Raw genomic sequence first — 17,522 nt, forward strand, 5'->3', positions numbered from 1 at the left:
AGTAACACACACCAGGTCACACCAGTAACACACACCAGTCACACCAGTAACACACACCAGTGACACCAGTAACACACAAGTCACACCAGTAACACACACCATCACACCAGTAACACACACCAGTGACACCAGTAACACACAGTGACATCCAGTAACACACACAGTGACACCAGTAACACACACCCAGTCACACCAGTAACACACTCCAGTCACACCAGTAACACACACCAGTCAGACACCAGTAACACACACCAGTCACACCAGTAACACACACCAGTCACACCAGTAACACACACCAGTCACACCAGTAACAACACACCAGTGACACCAGTAACACACCAGTGACACCAGTAACACACACCAGTGACACCAGTAACACACACCAGTGACACCAGTAACACACACCAGTCGACACCAGTAACACACACCAGTCACACCAGTAACACACACCAGTCACACCAGTAACACACACCAGTCACACCAGTAACACATCACCAGTCACACAGTAACACACACCAGTGACACCAGTAACACACACCAGTCGACACCAGTAACACACACCAGTGACACCAGTAACACACACCAGTGACACCAGTAACACCCACACACCAGACCCAGACACCAGTAACACACCAGTGCACACCAGTAACACACACCAGTGACACCAGTAACACACACCAGTCGACACCAGTAACACACACCAGTCACACCAGTAACACACCAGTGACACCAGTAACACACAGACACCAGTACACACACCAGTCACACCAGTAACACACACCAGTCACACCAGTAACACACCAGTCACACCAGTAACACACCAGTCACACCAGTAACACACACCAGTGACACCAGTAACACACACCAGTGACACCAGTAACACACCAGTCACACCAGTAACACACACCAGTCACACCAGTAACACACACCAGTGACACCAGTAACACACCAGTGACACAGTAACACACACCAGTCACACAGTAACACACACCAGTGACACCAGTAACACACCAGTGACACCAGTAACACACACAGTGACACCAGTAACACACACCAGTCACACCAGTAACACACACCAGTCACACCAGTAACACACCAGTGACACCAGTAACACACCAGTGACACCAGTAACACACACACAGTCACACCAGTAACACACACCAGTCACACAGTAACACACCAGTGACACCAGTAACACACACCAGTCACACCAGTAACACACCAGTGACACCAGTAACACACACCAGTGACACCAGTAACACACCAGTCACACCAGTAACACACACCAGTCACACCAGTAACACACACCAGTGACACCAGTAACACACCAGTCACACCAGTAACACACCAGTCACACCAGTAACACACACCAGTCACACCAGTAACACACCAGTGACACCAGTAACACACCCAGTGACACAGTAACACACCAGTCACACAGTAACACACACCAGTGACACCAGTAACACACACAGTCACACCAGTAACACACACCAGTCACACCAGTAACACACACCAGTGACACCAGTAACACACACCAGTCACACCAGTAACACACCAGTGACACCAGTAACACACACCAGTCACACCAGTAACACACACCAGTCACACCAGTAACACACACCAGTCACACCAGTAACACACACCAGTGACACCAGTAACACACACCAGTCACACCAGTAACACACACCAGTGACACCAGTAACACAACCAGTGACACAGTAACACACACCAGTCACACCAGTAACACACACCAGTGACACCAGTAACACACACAGTACACCAGTAAACACAGTCACCAGTAACACACACCAGTCACACCAGTAACACACCAGTAACACACCAGTGACACCAGTAACACACACCAGTGACACCAGTAACACACACCAGTGACACCAGTAACACACACCAGTGACACCAGTAACACACCAGTCCACACCAGTAACACACACCAGTGACACCAGTAAACACACCAGTGACACCAGTAACACACCAGTGACACCAGTAACACACACCAGTGACACCAGTAACACACCAGTCACACCAGTAACACACACCAGTGACACCAGTAACACACCAGTGACACCAGTAAACACACCAGTCACACCAGTAACACACACCAGTGACACCAGTAACACACACAGTGACACCAGTAACACACCAGTCACACCAGTAACACACACCAGTGACACCAGTAACACACACCAGTCGACACCAGTAAACACACCAGTGACACCAGTAACACACACCAGTGACACCAGTAACACACACCAGTGACACCAGTAACACACACCAGTGACACCAGTAACACACACCAGTCACACCAGTAACACACACCAGTGACACCAGTAACACACACCAGTGACACCAGTAACACACCAGTCACACCAGTAACACACACAGTGACACCAGTAACACACACCAGTGACACCAGTAACACACCAGTGACACCAGTAACACACACCAGTGACAACAGTAACACACACCAGTGACACCAGTAACACACACCAGTGACACCAGTAACACACACCAGTGACACCAGTAACACACCAGTCACACCAGTAACACACACCAGTGACACCAGTAACACACACCAGTGACACCCAGTAACACACCAGTGACACCAGTAACACACACCAGTGACACCAGTAACACACACCAGTGACACCAGTAACACACACCAGTGACACCAGTAACACACACAGTGACACCAGTAAAACACACCAGTCACACCAGTAAACACACACCAGTGACACCAGTAACACACCAGTCGACACCAGTAACACACCAGTGACACACCAGTAACACACACCAGTGACACCAGTAACACACACCAGTGACACCAGTAAACACACCAGTGACACCAGTAACACACACCAGTGACACCAGTAACACACACCAGTCACACCAGTAACACACACCAGTGACACCAGTAACACACCAGTCACACCAGTAACACACCAGTGACACCAGTAACACACACCAGTGACACCAGTAAACACACACCAGTGACACCAGTAACACACACCAGTCACACCAGTAAACACACACCAGTGACACCAGTAACACACACCAGTGACACCAGTAACACACACCAGTCACACCAGTAACACACACCAGTGACACCAGTAACACACACCAGTGACACCAGTAACACACACCAGTCACACCAGTAACACACCAGTCACACCAGTAACACACACCAGTGACACCAGTAACACACACCAGTCGACACCAGTAACACACACCAGTCGACACCAGTAACACACACCAGTGACACCAGTAACACACACCAGTGACACCAGTAACACACCAGTGACACCAGTAACACACACCAGTCACACCAGTAACACACACCAGTGACACCAGTAACACACACCAGTCACACCAGTAACACACACCAGTGACACCAGTAACACACACCAGTCGACACCAGTAACACACACCAGTGACACCAGTAAACACACCAGTCACACCAGTAACACACACCAGTCGACACCAGTAACACACACCAGTGACACCAGTAACACACACCAGTGACACCAGTAACACACACCAGTGACACCAGTAACACACACCAGTGACACCAGTAACACACCAGTCACACCAGTAACACACACCAGTGCACACCAGTAACACACACCAGTGACACCAGTAACACACACCAGTGACACCAGTAACAACACCAGTGACACCAGTAACACACACCAGTGGACACCAGTAACACACCAGTGACACCAGTAACACACACCAGTGACACCAGTAACACACCAGTCACACCAGTAACACACACCAGTGACACCAGTAACACACCAGTGACACCAGTAACACACCAGTGACACCAGTAACACACACCAGTGACACCAGTAACACACCAGTACACCAGTAACACACACCAGTGACACCAGTAACACACCAGTGACACCAGTAACACACCAGTCACACCAGTAACACACACCAGTGACACCAGTAACACACCAGTGACACCAGTAACACACCAGTCACACCAGTAACACACACCAGTGACACCAGTAACACACACCAGTCACACCAGTAACACACCAGTGACACCAGTAACACACACCAGTCACACCAGTAACACACACCAGTGACACCAGTAACACACACCAGTGACACCAGTAACACACACCAGTCACACCAGTAACACACACCAGTGACACCAGTAACACACACCAGTGACACCAGTAACACACCAGTGACACCAGTAAACACACCAGTGACACCAGTAACACACACCAGTGACACCAGTAACACACCAGTGACACCAGTAACACACACCAGTGACAACAGTAACACACACCAGTGACACCAGTAACACACACCAGTGACACCAGTAACACACACCAGTGACACCAGTAACACACCAGTCACACCAGTAACACACCACCAGTGACACCAGTAACACACACCAGTCACACCAGTAACACACCAGTGACACCAGTAACACACACCAGTGACACCAGTAACACACACCAGTGACACCAGTAACACACACCAGTGACACCAGTAACACACACCAGTGACACCAGTAACACACCAGTCACACCAGTAACACACACCAGTGACACCAGTAACACACCAGTGACACCAGTAACACACACCAGTGACACCAGTAAACACACCAGTGACACCAGTAACACACACCAGTGACACCAGTAACACACACCAGTGACACCAGTAACACACCAGTCACACCAGTAACACACACCAGTCACACCAGTAACACACCAGTGACACCAGTAACACACACCAGTCACACCAGTAAACACACACCAGTCACACCAGTAAACACACCAGTGACACCAGTAACACACACCAGTGACACCAGTAACACACCAGTGACACCAGTAACACACCAGTGACACCAGTAACACACCAGTCACACCAGTAACACACATTAGTGACACCAGTAACACACCAGTGACACCAGTAACACACACCAGTGACACCAGTAACACACCAGTCACACCAGTAACACACACCAGTCACACCAGTAACACACACCAGTGACACCAGTAACACACACCAGTCACACCAGTAACACACACCAGTGACACCAGTAACACACCAGTCACACCAGTAACACACACCAGTGACACCAGTAACACACACCAGTCACACCAGTAACACACCACTGACACCAGTAACACACCAGTGACACCAGTAACACACACCAGTCACACCAGTAACACACACCAGTGACACCAGTAACACACACCACTGACACCAGTAACACACCAGTGACACCAGTAACACACACCAGTCACACCAGTAACACACACCAGTCACACCAGTAACACACACCAGTGACACCAGTAACACACACCAGTGACACCAGTAACACACCAGTGACACCAGTAACACACCACTGACACCAGTAACACACCAGTGACACCAGTAACACACACCAGTCACACCAGTAACACACACCAGTGACACCAGTAACACACACCAGTGACACCAGTAACACACACCAGTGGACACCAGTAACACACCAGTGACACCAGTAACACACACCAGTCACACCAGTAACACACCAGTCACACCAGTAACACACACCAGTCACACCAGTAACACACCAGTGACACCAGTAACACACCAGTGACACCAGTAACACACACCAGTCACACCAGTAACACACCAGTGACACCAGTAACACACCAGTGACACCAGTAACACACCAGTCACACCAGTAACACACCAGTGACACCAGTAACACACCAGTCACACCAGTAACACACACCAGTCACACCAGTAACACACACCAGTGACACCAGTAACACACACCAGTGACACCAGTAACACACACCAGTCACACCAGTAACACACACAGTGACACCAGTAACACACACCAGTCACACCAGTAACACACACCAGTCACACCAGTAACACACACCAGTCACACCAGTAACACACACCAGTGACACCAGTAACACACCAGTCACACCAGTAACACACACCAGTGACACCAGTAACACACACCAGTCACACCAGTAACACACCAGTGACACCAGTAACACACACCAGTGACACCAGTAACACACACCAGTGACACCAGTAACACACCAGTGACACCAGTAACACACACCAGTCACACCAGTAACACACCAGTGACACCAGTAACACACACCAGTGACACCAGTAACACACCAGTGGACACCAGTAACACACACCAGTGACACCAGTAACACACCAGTCACACCAGTAACACACACCAGTCACACCAGTAACACACACCAGTCACACCAGTAACACACACCAGTCACACCAGTAACACACCAGTGACACCAGTAACACACACCAGTGACACCAGTAACACACCAGTGACACCAGTAACACACACCAGTCACACCAGTAACACACACCAGTGACACCAGTAACACACACCAGTCACACCAGTAACACACCAGTCACACCAGTAACACACACCAGTGACACCAGTAACACACACCAGTGACACCAGTAACACACACCAGTCACACCAGTAACACACACCAGTGACACCAGTAACACACACCAGTGACACCAGTAACACACACCAGTCACACCAGTAACACACACCAGTGACACCAGTAACACACACCAGTGACACCAGTAACACACCAGTGACACCAGTAACACACACCAGTCACACCAGTAACACACACCAGTCACACCAGTAACACACACCAGTCACACCAGTAACACACACCAGTCACACCAGTAACACACCAGTCACACCAGTAACACACACCAGTCACACCAGTAACACACACCAGTGACACCAGTAACACACACCAGTGACACCAGTAACACACACCAGTGACACCAGTAACACACCAGTCACACCAGTAACACACACCAGTCACACCAGTAACACACACCAGTCACACCAGTAACACACCAGTGACACCAGTAACACACACCAGTCACACCAGTAACACACACCAGTGACACCAGTAACACACACCAGTGACACCAGTAACACACCAGTCACACCAGTAACACACACCAGTCACACCAGTAACACACACCAGTGACACCAGTAACACACACCAGTGACACCAGTAACACACCAGTCACACCAGTAACACACCAGTGACACCAGTAACACACCAGTCACACCAGTAACACACCAGTGACACCAGTAACACACCAGTGACACCAGTAACACACACCAGTCACACCAGTAACACACACCAGTGACACCAGTAACACACACCAGTGACACCAGTAACACACCAGTCACACCAGTAACACACACCAGTGACACCAGTAACACACACCAGTGACACCAGTAACACACCAGTCACACCAGTAACACACCAGTGACACCAGTAACACACACCAGTCACACCAGTAACACACCAGTGACACCAGTAACACACACCAGTGACACCAGTAACACACACCAGTGACACCAGTAACACACACCAGTCACACCAGTAACACACACCAGTCACACCAGTAACACACACCAGTCACACCAGTAACACACACCAGTGACACCAGTAACACACACCAGTGACACCAGTAACACACACCAGTGACACCAGTAACACACACCAGTCACACCAGTAACACACCAGTGACACCAGTAACACACACCAGTGACACCAGTAACACACACCAGTCACACCAGTAACACACACCAGTCACACCAGTAACACACACCAGTCACACCAGTAACACACACCAGTCACACCAGTAACACACACCAGTCACACCAGTAACACACACCAGTGACACCAGTAACACACACCAGTGACACCAGTAACACACACCAGTGACACCAGTAACACACACCAGTGGCACCAGTAACACACACCAGTGACACCAGTAACACACACCAGTCACACCAGTAACACACACCAGTCACACCAGTAACACACACCAGTGACACCAGTAACACACCAGTGACACCAGTAACACACACCAGTGACACCAGTAACACACACCAGTCACACCAGTAACACACACCAGTGACACCAGTAACACACACCAGTCACACCAGTAACACACCAGTGACACCAGTAACACACACCAGTCACACCAGTAACACACACCAGTGACACCAGTAACACACACCAGTCACACCAGTAACACACACCAGTCACACCAGTAACACACACCAGTGACACCAGTAACACACCAGTGACACCAGTAACACACCAGTCACACCAGTAACACACACCAGTGACACCAGTAACACACACCAGTGACACCAGTAACACACACCAGTGACACCAGTAACACACACCAGTCACACCAGTAACACACCAGTCACACCAGTAACACACACCAGTCACACCAGTAACACACACCAGTGACACCAGTAACACACACCAGTGACACCAGTAACACACACCAGTCACACCAGTAACACACACCAGTGACACCAGTAACACACACCAGTGACACCAGTAACACACACCAGTCACACCAGTAACACACACCAGTGACACCAGTAACACACCAGTGACACCAGTAACACACACCAGTGACACCAGTAACACACACCAGTGACACCAGTAACACACACCAGTGACACCAGTAACACACCAGTCACACCAGTAACACACACCAGTGACACCAGTAACACACACCAGTCACACCAGTAACACACCAGTCACACCAGTAACACACACCAGTGACACCAGTAACACACCAGTGACACCAGTAACACACACCAGTCACACCAGTAACACACACCAGTCACACCAGTAACACACACCAGTGACACCAGTAACACACACCAGTCACACCAGTAACACACACCAGTGACACCAGTAACACACACCAGTCACACCAGTAACACACACCAGTCACACCAGTAACACACCAGTGACACCAGTAACACACACCAGTGACACCAGTAACACACACCAGTCACACCAGTAACACACACCAGTCACACCAGTAACACACACCAGTGACACCAGTAACACACACCAGTGACACCAGTAACACACACCAGTGACACCAGTAACACACACCAGTGACACCAGTAACACACACCAGTCACACCAGTAACACACACCAGTGACACCAGTAACACACACCAGTGACACCAGTAACACACACCAGTGACACCAGTAACACACACCAGTCACACCAGTAACACACACCAGTGACACCAGTAACACACACCAGTGACACCAGTAACACACCAGTGACACCAGTAACACACACCAGTGACACCAGTAACACACACCAGTCACACCAGTAACACACCAGTGACACCAGTAACACACACCAGTGACACCAGTAACACACACCAGTCACACCAGTAACACACACCAGTCACACCAGTAACACACCAGTGACACCAGTAACACACACCAGTCCCTCCCAGTCCCCCCCAGTCCCTCCCAGTTCCCTCCCAGTTCCCTCCCTGTGCCTCCCAGTTCCTCCCAGTAATCCCAGTTTGCAGGAACTGGACCTCTCCGACAATCACGTGACCGAGGTGGGCGTGGCCCCGCCCCTCCCCCGCCTGTGGCTCCTGCGGCTGGACCGGAACCGTACGTTGATACTGGTTGATACTGGTTTATACTGGTTTATACTGGTTTATACTGGGTTGGGCTAGTTTGGACTGGGAGGGGGCTGGGATGAACTGGGAGGGAACTGGGATGGAAATGGGATGAACTGGGATGGACTGGGAGGGACTGGGATGGACTGGGAGGGGGCTGGGCCGTACTGGTTTATACTGGGAGGGAACTGGTTTGGACCAGGGGGTTACTGGGATGAACTGGGAGGGGACTGAGATGAACTGGGAGGGAACTGGGAAGGGACTGGGTGTTGCTGGGATGAACTGGGCCATACTGGTTCATACTGGGAGGTCACTGGTTTGAACTGGGAGGGAACTGGGTTGAACTGGGAGGGGATTTGGGGTTACTGGTTTGTACTGGGAGGGCACTGGGTGGCCCTGAGCCTCCATACTGGTCCGTACTGGTCCATACTGGTCCATACTGGTCCGTATTGGTCCATACTGGTCCGTACTGGTCCATACTGGTCCATACTGGTCCGTATTGGTCCATACTGGTCCGTACTGGTCCATACTGGTCCGTACTGGTCCGTACTGACCGGCCCCGCCCCCAGCCATTAGCCACGCCCCCGCTCTCGCCCCATTGGCCGCCTGGCCCCGCCTCACCCGCCTGGGATTGGCTGAGACCCCGCTGGGCTCCGCCCCCTCTGGCCCCGCCCACCTGGCCGAGCTGCTCCCCGGCGTTGACGTCACCTTCACCTGATTGGCTGCTGCCTCCAGTGCTTGGCCACGCCCTCTCGCTGTGGCCACGCCCCCCCGGTGTCAGCGTGAGCGCTTCCGGGTTCGGCCCCGCCCCTTCCGGCCTTCAATAAAGTGAGATCCCAGTTCGTCCCAGTGTGTCCCAGTTTGTTCCAGTTCATCCCAGTTCCCTCCCAGTCCCTCCCAGTCGCTCCCAGTTTGGTCCCAGTCCCTCCCAGTAGCCCCAGCCCATCCCCCTCCTCCTCCCCGGTTGCGCCACGGCGGGCGGGGCGGGGGTGGGGGAGGGGCGGGGGTGACCCCGCGGTTCCGGGGGGGGTGGGGGGGGTCGGGGTGGGGGAGGGGCGGCGGCCGGACCCGTCCGGGGGGTGGGGGAGGGGCGGGGAGCGGGGCGGGCCTGGCTGCCAAATAGTGATCCATAGCCCAGCCCTGGGGCGAGGCCCTGACAAATAGTGAGCCGAGCCCTGCCCGGGGGGGGGGAGGGGCTGCCAAATAGTGAGTCAGGTGTTGCCAAATAGTGAGCTCGGGGTCACTGCCACAAAGTGAGCCATTGAATCTCCCCAGGGGGACCGCCGTGCCACATAGTGAGCCGCACCCCTGCCTGCCACATAGTGAGCCATTGATTTACCCTATTAGGACCCCTTGCCACATAGTGAGCCATTGATTTACCCCATAGGGATGTCCTGCCACATAGTGAGCCATTGATTTACCCTATAGGGACCCTCTGCCACATAGTGAGCCATTGATTTACCCTATAGGGACCCTCTGCCACATAGTGAGCCATTGATTTACCCCATAGGGACCCCTTGCCACATAGTGAGCTATTGATTTACCCTATAGGGACCCCCTGCCACATAGTGAGCCATTTGTTTTCCCTATAGGGACCCCTCTGCCACATAGTGAGCCATTGATTTACCCTATAGGGACCCCCTGCCACATAGTGATCCATTGATTTACCCCATAGGGACCCCTCTGCCACATAGTGAGCCATTGATTTACCCTATAGAGACCCCTCTGCCACATAGTGAGCCATTGATTTACCCTATAGGGACCCCCTGCCACATAGTGAGCCATTGATTTACCCCATAGAGACCCCCCTGCCACATAGTGAGCCATTGATTTACCCTATAGGGAGCTCCCTGCCACAAAGTGAGCCACTCAAGGACGGGAATTCCAGACTGACCCATCATTACAAACAGGGGTAACAGAATTAATCAACCCCAAATAAAAATGAACACACCGCAGCGTCTCCCCCTTTTTTGTTTAAAAAATAAAACAGAAATTACTTTTAAACTGGAGTAGTGTCCTCCTGATCACTTTGAAACTATTAAGTTGTATTTGGGGTTTGCTCCCAACTCACCTCTAGACATTGGGGTTCATCTGAGGTGGGAGCAGCGTCAGGGGGTGCCTCTACATGATTAACCCGGGATGTTGCGGTAAATAAAACTCGGGTGAGTAACTTATAAATGACACAAGAACCAAAAGTCAAACAGAGTAGGAAGAATATAACAACCAAAATCATTCGAATGATGGAGCCCACCCAACTTGAAAGTCCAATTTTTGCAGGCAAGTCCCCCAACCAATCCTTTGCTGCGGCCACCCACGGCAAAAATACCGAAACCGCAATGTTTTTGGGTTTGGACCAATGCACAATTTCGGCGTCACACTCTGGGTCAGTTTTGTGGGTGCTTCTCTTAACTCTGGCTGGATGACGTGTGACATTTTTAGTTTTCCAATCTAGAATTTGGGTGTAGCAGTGCCAACCGCCCAAAAGTGCAGGGCCCTCCGGACAGACGAGAGGGAATTCCGGCCCACGCTCGGTCTCTGCACAACTTAAAAACACCTTTGGGAAGAAATCTGGGCTGCCCACAAAAGGTGGATGGCGCGTATATGGCGATGGTGTGGTTGCACCAGTTGGAAGCTTGATATTTTTCATCTTTGAGGTGGACTTCTTGAAATGGGCTCGACCCAGGGTGTGGGAAAAAGTGGAGACAGAGGGAAGCGCGTGTGGAGCTGAGTAGTTTGAATTCTGTGGGCTCATCGATGGTTTGATTGAGAACTGCCAAGAGTTCTCGCCACACAATGCAGGGTGTGGGGCGATCCTCATGATCAGACTGTGGGAACAAGGATTTCAGGGCAGGGAATAATGGAGGGGGAAAATCATTGACCCCACCTGTGCAGCGGCGCCGATGTTGTGGGCCTTTCCCTGGAAGGTAGGGCTTCACCCATTTGGAAGGCACCCACTTCAACCCTGTGAGGGTGGACACGCAAGCGTATCCACGACCCCACGTTATCAGGTCAAAGGGGCCTTCCACCTTCCAGGTCTCCGGGTCCTTCACTGCCGGGGTCGGCTGTGAGTTGTCTCTGCCCCAGCACGGGAAAAGGTGGTTCTGGGCAGGCCGCGCTCTCGAAGAAGGAGTCTGGACTCTTGCTTTTGGTCTTCAGTTGCGTTTCTTGTTTCTTATCTACAAAGTTTTTCTGTCTGTCCAGCCGAGGTCTGATCAGCAAGACAGCCAAGGGCACTCTCCCCCGCCCACGGGGCGGTTGTCTCTTTTATAGTAAAAACTACGTATTAGATATTTACCTTTAATTCCCAATACTTTCTGCCCTTGTTGGCAAGTGCACCTTCTCTATGAACCAATCCACACATGCCAACATCATCCTGAACATGGATGCCAAGGAGAAGAAAGAAGAAGGACAGGGCACGCCCAAATTCCTCCATCTTGGGACTCCTGATCCATGCACAGAATTCTAGACCCCCCTGTACAACATATAAAAACCCCCCTGTACAGTGCATTATAATTCGAATTTTATCAAGTGAGCATCATCCCCTCACCATTCAGACCTGAAATTCTCTCATTTCCTCACATTCAGGTGTCATTTCTTTAGAAGGATCAAAGTCAAGCCACCAGGTACTTCTGGCAACATTCCAGGACCTCCGAGCCCCCCAAGGGTTGTCTCGGTAGCTCTGGACATCCGGAGTGATGTACTGAGTTCCCACACTTCACTACACAGGGGGTTTCGCCTTCAGGTGCACATCTTTGTAGGTGTTAAAGTGCCTTGCGATGGGCGGGTTCAGGCACTCAAAACTACAATTGAGAAAATTTATGGTGAATAAGGCCCTGGCCAACCGGATCTGAGGGGACTCCACCTTCATTGCCCCTTTTTGATGTTCTAAAGTCCTTTTGAGGCTCTGGTGGGCCCGCTCCACCACTGCTTGTCCTGTGGGAGAGTAAGGGATGCCGGTTTTGTGGCTTACCCCCCACTCCTGCAGGAAGCTCTGGAATTCCCTGGAGGTATGCCCCGGCCCGTTGTCAGTTTTGATCACCTTGGGGATGCCCAGCACGGAGAAGGCATGCAATAGATGTTTTTTGACATCTGCAGTCTTCTCCCCTGTGTGGGCGGAGGCGTAGACAGCCCCAGAAAAGGTGTCCACAGAGACATGCACAAACCTGAACTTGCCAAACTCTGTGATATGTGTGAATTCCTCTCTCTGCTCTAGAAACGACACCGGCAACATATGCAGAGTCGGTCACTAAATAGAATGGTTGAGAGAACCTTTCAAAGACTCTGACCACCGCGGCCAACTCGGCGATTTGAGGTGAGCCCTCAACCTTTACAATATCTGTCTCCCACCGCCGAGTTTGAGGATCCCGCCAAGTCACCACGGACTTGTGGGATGCTCCGGACGCGTCTGTGAAAACAGTCAGAGCTTTCAAAGGCTTCCGACTCTGAATGGTTTTAAGTGAAAGCTTAAATGACATTTCTGAATTAAACAATTTGTGGGTCGGTTTATGAATGGAAATTTGTCCGGTGAACGAATCCAGTGCAAATTGGAGAGCCTCTTTCTCCAGGAGTAAATGTTCCAACATGGCCTTTGTTAATTGGCCCGAGTTCAAATTAATTGGAACATGAATGCATGTAAAATCAACTCCAGCCAGTTCCCGGATCCGGAGGCGAGCCTTCCGGATCAACTCAGCTACCAACTCTTGTGGCTGTGTCATCCTCTTGGACCTATGATGGCTGAGGAAAACCCACTCTATAATTAAGAGAGGGTCCCTCGAACCCTGGTCCTTAGATGTTTTGGTGGATGACTCCCACTGGAAAATCAACCCATGCGGGTGTGGCAGCTTTCCCAGGATGATATAATTGAACGGCAAGTCCGGATTGTAACGGTGTGCCTGCCTCTGTGACAAGATGTTTTGCACCTTTTCCAAGGCTGTGGCGGCCTCCTGGGTAAAGATCCTGGGAGAACTAAGCTCCTCTCCCCCTTTCAAAAGATTGAAATGGGGGGCTAGGTCTTCTGTGGGAATACCCAGCCAAGGTCTCACCCAGTTCAAAGACCCACACAGTGGGTGGACATCGGCCAAGGTTTTAATTTGGGCGTTGAATGCCAATTTTTGCGGAACAATGGTCCGCTTCGTAATTTCCAGGCCAAGGTATTTCCAGGGTGGCATCCTTTGAATCTTTTCTTCCTGGAGCTCAAACCCTGCAGAAGTCAATGCATCGATTGTCAGGAAAAGCGCGTGGGTAAGTGCGTTGTCGTTAGGTGCACACAGCAAGATGTCATTGATGTAATGTAATATGATGGAATCTTTTGCTGCCTCTCGAACAGGGGACAGCAAGGAAGAGACGTACCATTGGCAGATCACAGGGCTGTTCTTCATGCCCTGAGGGAGGACCCGCCAATGATACCTCTTCCTTGGGGCTTCCAGGTTGATGGTGGGAACCGAGAAGGCAAAGCGCGGGGCATCGTCAGGGTGTAAGGGAATTTGAAAAAAGCAATCCTTTATGTCTAAAACAGCCAATTTCCAGTTTTTGGGGAGCATGGTTGGGGACGGCATCCCTGGTTGGAGAGCGCCCATGTCTTCAATAATATTGTTAATTTGGCGAAGGTTGTGCAAGAGCCGCCATTTGTCTTTGTTGGGTTTCTTAATGACAAAGATAGGGGAGTTCCACGGTGACGTGGATTCCACCATGTTACCCTTATCCAGCTGCTCCTGTACGAGCTCCATGAGCGCCTTCAACTTCTGTTTGTTGAGCGGCCACTGCTCTACTCAGATAGGTGAATTTGATTTCACACTCAATTTTTGGGTAGGGCACTCCTCAGTGGCCGCTACTGAAAAAGCTGAGGAACCTTAGGCAAGTCAATTGTGGCATTCCATTGGGCCAAAACATCTCTCCCCCCCAGGGGTTCCGCATAGTCCATTACAAATGGGCGAATAGAAGCCAATTGCCCATTTGGCCCCGTAATTTGTACCACGCTCTTAGACTGCTTAGCCAATTGTATGCCCCCTACACCTTGAACGCGTCCAGCCGCACGTTGCAACTCCCAATGTGGCGGCCATTCCTCACTAGGAATGATCGTCACATCCGCCCCTGTGTCGAGCATGCCACTGATTCTGGTCAATTGACCATCCCTGCTCACATTACATGTTAGTCGGGGCTTCCCCCTTCCAATTGCATGAGTCCAGTTTACGCGTAATGTTGGTGTTGTAGCATGTATTGAAGGTGGTATTGTGTTTTCTACTGATTTAAATAACTCCACAGGGATGGCCTGGGCTATAATTTGACCTTTTTGCAATGTAACCGGTGGGCATATGCAAAAAAATCCCACCGCAAATGAATCAATGGCATGTGGTAATAAACCCGGAATGATAGTGATTTCCGGTGGTGTGCACTTGGTGTCGCCAATGACAACGCACTCACTCTTGATCCGGTTCCAGGTACCTGGTGCCTGAGGTGCGACCATCGCAAGATAGCACTGGGAGTCCATGATCTTAACTGACTCGACCAACTGCAACCTGTAGGGCGAAACCAAAGAGGAGGTGGTTAGAGACGTAAGAATCGGTGTTTTGCAAGAAGTCAAGTCCGGTAAATTGTGTTGAAGAGTTGGGTGGGTAAATTGGGATCCCCTCCCCAAATCCCCTTTCTTAGATGTTGAATCACCCACCCCATTTTTGTCCTCGCGCAGGGAGGGGCTGCGCTTCTGCTTTAGTTTTTTTGATCTTTCTTAAGACCCTCCTGGGATGCCGTCTGCTTCCTCCTGAACTCATAAAACTGAGTTCGGAGTGGGCAGTCCGGCATCCAGTGTTCGGTGCTGCCACAGAGGTGGCACTGTCCACGCGGCAGCGGCCTTGGCAGGGTAGGAGTCCGTTGTGGCTGTGCGGGCATTGCTTCAAAGAAGTTCCTTGGTTCGGCGAAGGACACCCGGCGGGGCGATGGCTTGGTGTCAGTGTCCTGCCGAGCGATGACCGGAACCTTCGTCTGGCAAACCTCTATCATTGCCTGGATGGTGGGAGGCGGGTCCAAGGGCAGGCTGAGGATGGCTGCCTTGCAGGCGATGTTTGCATTGGTGGCAGCCATCTCGAGCAGGACGCTCGGTCGAGCGCTCTCGCTGTGGACTTGCTGTTCTATAGCCCTGCGGAGACGCTCGACAAAGATTATGAAAGGCTCCTCACTGCCCTGGATTATTTTAGAAAATGTAAGAGATGGTACTGGAGTCTTCAACGACAGGAAAGCCCGGTCCGCTACCTTGGCGCTTTCCCGGAGCACAGCACGGGGGATATCCCTTGCTTGGATCGCCCCGTCGGCCCAATTTCCGGTACCGATAAGGTGCTCGGTACACACCGCTTCACCACCACGGATTGTGCTTGTTTGGGCATCCGCCCATAATTCTGGGAGGATGTCCCTTATTCCCTTTTTCCATGCCTCCTCCCATACCCCGAATTCAGTGGGGTTGAGGAGACATGAAAAAAGCGTCCGCAAATCAGCGGGAACAACATTAGTTTCTAATAAAGAGGCCCGAAGGAGTCCCTGGAAATATTCACTCTCCTGGGAGAACTCCTTCTGAACCTTGCACAGCTCCTTGATGGTGGAGTGGGGGAATGGGGACCACTGAGCTTTAACAGGTGGAGCAAAGCAGGGGTGGGCGGGGTTTTGTAGGGGAGGGGAGGGGACAACAGGCTTGGAGGGAAAAAGAAAAGGATTGTGGGAAGAAGACAGGGTTTTGGAGGGAAAAGCCATGTGGCCACCTCCATCTTGAGCTCCATGGGAGCCATTTTGGGACAGGGTCTGAGAGTTGTCACCCTCTGGGACTAAGAACTCAACTTTGGGTTTGACAACCGGGGACTTCGGGGTAGGGGAAACGGGGTTAGGGAGAGAACCCTCCGAAGTCTGGCCAGGACTCCGGAGGCGGGGGTTTGGAGGACCCTGAGGAAAACCCAGGGGATGGTAAGGACCCGGCACTGTGCCTGTGTGAGCTGTTCCCCTCAGGATCCCC

At 51.4% G+C, this 17,522-nt stretch overlaps 1 long non-coding RNA gene across 1 annotated transcript; it reads left to right on the forward strand.

Annotated features, from left to right (window-relative positions):
• Positions 1-9,382: 9,382 nt before the first annotated feature.
• Positions 9,383-10,375, forward strand: LOC135305803 (uncharacterized). Its single transcript, XR_010366786.1, has 2 exons — positions 9,383-9,521; positions 10,099-10,375. It is a non-coding gene; the product is annotated as an uncharacterized LOC135305803 (long non-coding RNA).
• Positions 10,376-17,522: the final 7,147 nt, after the last annotated feature.

The sequence above is a fragment of the Passer domesticus genome, chromosome 8 (assembly GCF_036417665.1).
Source record: "Passer domesticus isolate bPasDom1 chromosome 8, bPasDom1.hap1, whole genome shotgun sequence".
NCBI classification, from domain to species: Eukaryota; Metazoa; Chordata; class Aves; order Passeriformes; family Passeridae; genus Passer; species Passer domesticus.